This window comes from Saimiri boliviensis, chromosome 4 (genome assembly GCF_048565385.1).
Source record: "Saimiri boliviensis isolate mSaiBol1 chromosome 4, mSaiBol1.pri, whole genome shotgun sequence".
NCBI classification, from domain to species: domain Eukaryota; kingdom Metazoa; phylum Chordata; class Mammalia; order Primates; family Cebidae; genus Saimiri; species Saimiri boliviensis.
In genome coordinates, this window is record NC_133452.1 from 120,665,722 (window position 1) to 120,674,107 (window position 8,386).

At 36.0% G+C, this 8,386-nt stretch overlaps 1 pseudogene; it reads right to left on the bottom strand.

Moving 5' to 3' along the window:
* Positions 1-201: 201 nt before the first annotated feature.
* LOC120363539 (U2 spliceosomal RNA) lies at positions 202-351 on the bottom strand (annotated as a pseudogene).
* Positions 352-8,386: the final 8,035 nt, after the last annotated feature.

The window sequence follows — 8,386 nt, forward strand, 5'->3', positions numbered from 1 at the left end:
TGGCACATGCTTGTAATCCCAAAACTTTGGAAGGCTGAAACGGGCAGATCAGGAGGTCACAGGATTGAGACCATCCTGGTTAACACGGTAAAACCTGATCTCTACTAAAAATACAAAAAATTAGGCAGGCATGTTGGCACACACCTGTAGTCCAAGCTACTCTGGAGGCTGTGGCAGAATAATTGCTTGAACCCTGAAGGTAGAGGTTGCAGTGAGCCAAGATCATGCCCCTGCACTCCAGCCTGGGTGACAGAGTTAGACTCCATCTCAAAAAAAAAAAAAAAATCAATTATGTGATTTTTGAGGAAACAATTTCTACTCTTGATCTTAGCCAAAAGGCTGAGAAGTGATTGAGGAAACCATTTCTTAAGAACTGAAATAAAAGCTGCCAATGTAAGGATATTTATTATATATTAATAATCTCTCAAAAGTGCTAAAATTAATGGCATAAATATGTTTTCATCATTTTCTAATATGCAAAATATAAAGTCTCATGACCTACACAGTCCCTTTAAATTTCTCTTCATTATATGTTATTTCTACCAAAAGTTGCTGCTAGAAAAAGTGAATATGCAAAGAAGGAAGATTTTGAAAGTATCCTCTCATTCATTAATTCAAGTTTCTTAGAAGAATATAAAAGAAGACAAGTCAAAATTTACTGGGAATAATAAAGTGTACTAAACTTCATTGACCTCAGGAGGCAATGGTGCTTTTCCAATCTTACACTTTCAAGATTCTAAGAAATCATGTCCAATTTAATTATAGGAAAGAGATTTAAAAAAATTGGAAGTTTCATTGAAGGGAAGGTTCATTTAAAAAAATCCAGATTAATGTGAAAATAATTCACCAATTCAATTACCTGGAAAAACGAAGATGGGAGTTTCTAGTGTTATTGATGGCAATAATGGAAAGAAGAAAGGGAACAGAGAGTTTAATTGAGTGTATGTGAGGAGACAAAGCTGTGCTTAAATGAAAGCAAAGGTCAGATGCCAGGCTTTCCCTAAAGACATAGAGATTTTCTAAAGCATTTACTGGAAGAGAAATTCGACCAAGAATGTTAAACTAACATCTTTCATGAAAGCAAAGCAACTATTAACCCAAGGTTATGCAACTCTATAAAATATATTAAATAGTCTATAAAGCAGTACATTTTGTTTGTGATTTGTGAATTAATAAACTGTAACAAGTTTCTCTTCACTACACTTTATTCTCATTTATCAAGTTTCAATTTTACTCAGGGGACTAACTATTACAGGTGACATTGTGGTACTTTTACTCCTGAAGCTATAAGTAACTCCAGGAACAAATGCAAAAAAATTTCATAAGAAGTGTTGTTTATTAGTAAAATAATAAAATGTTCTCTAACAATAAAATTAATGTTTCTTTTCATTATCTGCTACCTAGGCAGGGGTGCAGTGGCTCACACCTATAATCCCATGACTTTGAGAGGACAAGGAAGGTTGATCACTTGAGGTAAGGAGATTGAGACCAGCCTGGCCAACATGGTGAAACCCCATCTCTAGTAAAAATACAAAGAAATTTGCCCAGGTAGGGTTGCATGTGCCTGTAGTTCAAGCTATTAGGGAGGTTGAGACAGGAGAATCATTTGAATCCAGGAGGAGGCATAGGTTGGAGTGAGCCAAGATTGCCATTGCACTCCAGCCTGGGCAACAGAGTGAGACTCCATCATTCACCAAGGTTGAAATAAAGGGGAAAATATTAAGCGTAGCCAGAGAGAAAGGGAAGCCCATCAGACTAACAGTGGGTCTCTCTGCAGAAACCTTCAATCCATAAAAGAGTGGGGGCTAGTATTCAACATACTTAAAATAATTTTCAAACCAGAATTTCATATTCACCCAAAATAAGCTTCCTAAGCAAAAGAGAAATAAAATTATTTATACACAAGCAAATGCTAAGAGATTTGTCGCTACCAGACCTGCCTTACAAAAACTCCTGAAGGAAGCACTAAACACGGAAAGGAATAGCCGGTACCAGCCACTGCAAAACATACCAAATTGTAAAGACCATTGACACTGTGAAGAAATTGCATCAACTAACAGACAAAATAACCAGCCTGCATCATAATGACAGAATCAAATTCACACACTACAATATAAACCTTAAATGTAAATAGGCTAAATGCCCCAGTTAAAAAACACAGACTGGCTAATTGAATAAAGGGTCAAGACTCATTAGTGTGCTCTATTCAGGAGACCCATCTCACATGCAGTGACAAACACAGGCTCAAGATAAAGGGATGGAAAAATATTTACCAAGCCGATGGAAAGCAAAACAAAAACAAAAACAAAAACAAAAAACAAACAGGGCTTGGCTTGCAATCCTAGTCTCAGATAAAACAGATTTTACACCAACAAAGATCAAAAGAGACAAAGAACATTGCATAACGGTAAAGGGATCAATGCAACAAGAGCTAACTATCCTAAATACAAAAGCACCTAATACAACAGCACCCAGATTCATAAAGCAAGTTCTCAGGGACCTATAAAGAGAATTAGAATCCCACAAACTAATACTGGGAGGCTTTAATACCCCAATGTCAAAGTTAGACAGATCAAGGAGACAGAAAATTAACAAGAATATGCAGGGCTTGAACTCATCTCTAGACCAAGCAGACCTAATAAACATCTACAGAATTCTCCACCCCATATCAAAAAAGAATATGCATTTTTCTCAGTGCCACATCACACTTATTCTAAAATTGAGCACATAATTGGAATTAAAACACTCCTCCACAAATGCAAAAGAATGGAAAAGATAACAGTCTCTCAGATCACAGGACAATTAAACTAGAACTCAGGATTTAAAAAATTACTCAAAACTAAAGAGCTATGTGGAAACTGAACAATCTGCTTCTGAATGACTACTGGGTAAATAAGAAACTACGGCAGAAGTAAACATGTTCTTTGAAACCAATAAGAACAAAGACACAAAGTACTAGAATCTCTGGGACACAATTAAAATAGTGTTTAGAGGGAAATTTATAGCACTAAATGCCTGCATTAGAAAGAAGGAAAGATCTAAAATCAACACCCTAACATCACAATGAAAAGAATTAGAGAAGCAAGAGCAAACAAATTCAAAAGATAACAGAAAATGAGAAATAAGTAAGATCAGAGTACAACAGAAGGAAACAGAGACGCGAAAAACCCTTGAAAAAGTCAATGAAGCCATGAGCAGGTTTTTTGAAAAGATCCACAAGATAGCCAGACTGATTAATAAAGAAGAAAATAGAGAAGAATCAAATATATGCAGTAAAAAATGATAAAGAGTATATCACCACTGATTTCACAGAAATACAAACTACCATCAGAGAATACTATAAACACCTCTGTGCAAATAAACTAGAAAAATCTAGAAGAAATGGATAAATTCCTGGTCACATAAACCCTCCCAAGACTAAACCAGGAAAAAGTTGAATCCCTGAATAGACCAATAAAAAGTTCTGAAATTGATGCAGTAGTTAATAGCAGCTTACCTCCCAAAAAAAGTCCAGGACAAGATGAATTCACAGCTAAATTCTACCACAAGTAAAAAGATGAGCTGGTACCATTCTTTCTGAAATTATTCCAAGCAATAGAAAAAGAGAAACTCCTCCCTAACTCATTTTATGAGGCCAGCATCATCTTGATACCAAAATCTGGCTGAGACACACCAAAAAAAGAATACTTCAGGCCATATCTCTGATGAATATCAATGCAAAAATTCACAATAAAATACTGGCAAACTGAATCCAGCAGTACATCAAAAAGCTTATCCACCATGATCAAGTTGACTTCATCCCTGGTATACATGGTTGGCTCAAGATATGCAAATCAATAAACATAATCCATTGCCAAAACAGAACCAATGACAAAAACACAAGATTTTCTCAACAGATGGAGAAAAGGCCTTCAATAAAATTTAACACCCCTTCATGCTAAAATCTTTCAATAAACTAGGTCTTGATGGAAGGAATCTTTAAATGATAAGAGCTATTTATGAAACCCACAAGCAATATTATACAGAATAGCCAAAAATTGGAAGCATTCCCTTTGAAACCCAGAACAGCACAAGGATGCCCTCTCTCACCACTCCTATTCAACATAGCATTGGAATTTCTTGCCAGGGCCATCAGGCAAGAGAAAGAAATAAAAGTTGCCAAATAGGAAGAGAGGAAATCAAATTGTCACTGTTTGCAGATGACATAATTGTATATTTAGAAAATCCTATTGTCTCAGCCCAAAATCTCCTTAATCTGATAACTGTAGCAAAGTCTCAGAATACAAAATCAATGTGCAAAATTGACAAACATAGGAATGTTTGTGCACCAATAATAGGCAAACAGAGATCCAAATCAGGAATGAATTCCCATTTCCAATTGCTACAAAGAGAATAAAATACCTAGAAATACAACTTACAAGGGATGTGAAAGATCTCTTCAGGGAAAACTACAAACCACTGCTCAAGGAAATAAGAGAGGAAACAAACAAACAAACAAAAATTCCATGCTCATGATTAGGAAGAATTAATATTGTGAAAATGGCCATGCTGCCCAAAGTAATTTATAGATTCAGAGCTATCCACTTCAAGCTACCAATGACTTTTTTCACAGAATTGAAAAAAAAATACCTCAAATTTCATATGGAACAAAAAAGAGCTTCAGTGCCAAGACAATCCTAAGAAAAAAGAACAAAGGTGGAGGCATCACACTACCTGACTTCAAACTACAAGGCTATAGTAACCAAAACAGCATGGTACTGGTACAAAAAACAGATATATAGACTAATGGAACAGAACAGAGCCCTCAAAAATAACACCAGACATCTACAACCATCTGATCTGATGGTTGTGTCATAAACCTGACAAAAACATGCAATGCAGAAAGGATTCCCTATTCAATAAATGGTATTGGGAAAACTGGCTAGCTATATGCAAAAAACTAAAACTGGACATTTTTCTTACACCTTATACAAAAATTAACTCAAAATAAATTTTAAAAACTTAAGACATAAAACTATAAAATCCCTAGAAGAAAACCTAGGCAATTCCATTCAGGATATAGGCATAGGCAAAGACTTTATGACTAAAATACCAAAAGCAATGGCAACAAAAGCCAAAACTGACAAATGGACTCTAATTAAACAAAAGAGCTTCTGTACAGCAAAAGAAACTATCAGAGTGAACAGGCAACTTACAGAATGGGAGAAAATTTTTGCAATCTATCCATCTGACAAAGGACTAATATCTAGAATCTACAAAAACTTAAACAAGTTTACAAGAAAACAACCCCGTGAAAAAACGTGTGAAGGATATGAACAGACAATTCTCAAAATAAGACATTTATGCAGCCAACAAACATGAAAAAAAGTTCATCATCACTGGTCACTAGAAAAATGCAAATCAAATCCACATTGAAATACAGTCTCACACCAATAAGAATGGCAATTATTAAAAAATCAGGAGACAACAGATGTTGGAGAGGATGTGGAGAAACAGGAACATTTTTACACTGTTGGTGGGAGTGTAAATTAGTTCAGCTATCATGAAGGACAGTGTGTAGATTCTTCAAGAATCTAGAACTGGAAACACCATTTGACCCAGCAATCCCATTACTGAGTATAAACCCAAGGGATTATAAATCATTCTAGTGTAAAGACACATGCACATCTATGTGTATTCTGATAGAGTTCACAGTAGCAAAGACTTGGAACCAGCCCAAATGTCCATTGATGATAGACTGGTTAAAGAAAATGTAGCACATATACATCATGGAATACAATGGAGCGCCTTTGGAGGGGCATTGCTGAAGCTGAAAACCATCATTCTCAGCAAACTAACACAAGAACAGAAAACCAAACACCGCATGTTCTTACGTATAAGTGGGTGTTTAATGGTGAGAACACATGGACACAGGGAGAGGAACATCACACATTGGGGCCTGTCGAGGCGTGGGGGACTCGGGGAGGGGTAGGATTAGGAGAAATACCTAATGAAGATGATGGGCTGATGAGTATAGCAAACCATCATGGCACGTATATATCTATGTAATAAACATGCACATTCTGCACATGTACTCTAGAACTTAAAGTATAATTAAAAAAATTCTGCCAACTATAAACCAAATGTTTTATATAGAAGTTTTTGCAAAGATTTGGAATGTTCTAGATCTTCTCTTTCCAGTATATTATATGTGGCTAATGAACACTCAAAATAATTAATGTGACAAAGAAACTAAATTTCAGTCTTATTTAATATTTAATTTAAATTTAAATAGCCATATGTGGCTAGTAGTGACTTCGTTGGATTGCACAGACAAATAGAAACTTGTTTTTTAATTTACATTTTTGGATACTGTGAAGGTTTATTTTCTTTAAAAATGAATTGATCAAATGCATTTTTTGTGTGAGAATTTTGTATGCATGGTTTTCATCTAGTTTTCTACTAGAGTCTCCCAGATTGAAATCAAAAGAAAAGAAGCCAAATGAAAATCAAGAAAAAAAAATGAAAGAGGGTAAGAAGGAAGAAAGGATGAATGGCATGATGGATAAAAAGCAGGTGGAAAGGATAGAAGAAAGAAAGAAGGAAAGGAAGGAGGAAAGGAAGGACATTTTGGAGATATACAACATAGCAATATAGATCCAATCTGGAGACTGAAATTCCACAGTAAGCTCAACCGAAGATTTTTAATATAGATAATATTTACTATAATAAAAGTGTAACTATAATATATGAAGTATCTCTGTATGGCACTCCAAGGCTGAGGGAGAATTCATAAGGAAGGACAAACTTGGAAGAGTTCCTTTTAAAGATTTGGTTGGGCGCACACGATGGCAAAGGAGTTGAATGACCTGGTCAAACAGGAGTTGGTGTGATGTTGCTCAGCTAAGAGTAGGTCACCTTTAGAGTGCAGGTGGAAGAGTGGATAAACAACCAGTGATGTGGATGCAGTAAAAAATCCAGGTGTCTGGAGCTGGAGACCTTTAGAGCATGCAGAGGGGTGGAGCTTGCCAAGGATGCTCACGGGGCAGCTGCATGCAGGCTGTGCAAAATTCCATTTTTCTTTTCTAGAGACTGCAGAAAAGTTATCACTGAGCCCAGTCTGCAAGGTCACAGAGGGACTGCATTTTGCACCCATGAGTTTTGAACATCCTTGCTATGTTTGTAAAATTTCCCTGCTTATGAATTTCTGTTCCCTGGAGAAGAAGCCACAGAATACTGAAGATCTTTTCTAGCTACAGCTAAAGCTAATTTAAGTTCATCTGAGCTAGGCAACTTCAATCATAATCACTTGTGCAGTCCTAAATTCAGAAGAATGCAATTTGATGAAAAGGACTCCCTGTAGATTTCACTTCGCTGGTGTGTTTGGCAGAGGAGGCTCAAATGTGGGGGATATTAATAGTTATAAAGTTGAGTTTCAGATACAGAGGAGGTGTTTTTGTTAAAAGAAACAGTGATTGTAGTAAATCTACGTCCTGACAGCAGGACTGAGTATATCATTTTTCGCTCCTCAGGCCTATCCTGTAGAATTACATTTGTAGCCATTTCGTTTGTTTGTTCTTTTGGCAGCTTAGTCTTGAAGTTGCTTCTCTAGTCTTTCAAACTGTCTGTGCATGACCCAGTCAGTGTTCTTTATGTAAGATCGGCTTCTTTTGCTTACAACTAAAAACCCTGATCAAAACAAAAATTTGTTCTTAGAAAAGTTGCCAACTACAAAGCTTCACAGAAGCTAAGTAATTCTGAAATTGGTTATGTGGCCTCATTGAGGAAGATGGACATAAAATCTTAGATATTATTAATAGTTAAAACTCTTACTGATGAAAAGTCATAGGGGAATGTTTGCATTTTCTCTGTGATAAGAATGTAGTCCTCAGATAACCTGAGTCCTGTTTCTTGCAAGCTATTGCCAGTTCCTATCCCGTCTGCAAACCATAACTTGACAATTTCCAAATACAAAACTAGAACAAGGTGCTAGAATATCCTAGGAATTTCTGTCATGAATGGGAAGAGATTGCTCATTTACAATAGATAAAACCTGGGAAAGAATTTTGGAAATGTGTTTTGGGGATGCTATATCAAGAAAATCAAAATATGTTTTAGAGGAACTCTCTTTTCCAAAACATATATTTACCAGAAATTATGGGCTGCATATACAAGTTTTGTTGGTGGTGGTGTTACTCAGTGATGCACCCTACAACCTTAAAAGAGTAACTGATACTTAATCTGAACTCAATAGATATATTTGAATAAGCACACTAGTTCTAGCAGCTGTAAAATAGATAGGGTTATTTATCCTGTGAAATAGGTGCAATGGGTACTATAGTGTTACATGCTCAATAAAGTTAGATGCACATGAGAGTCAACTGAGTGCTATTTAAAACATTCTGAA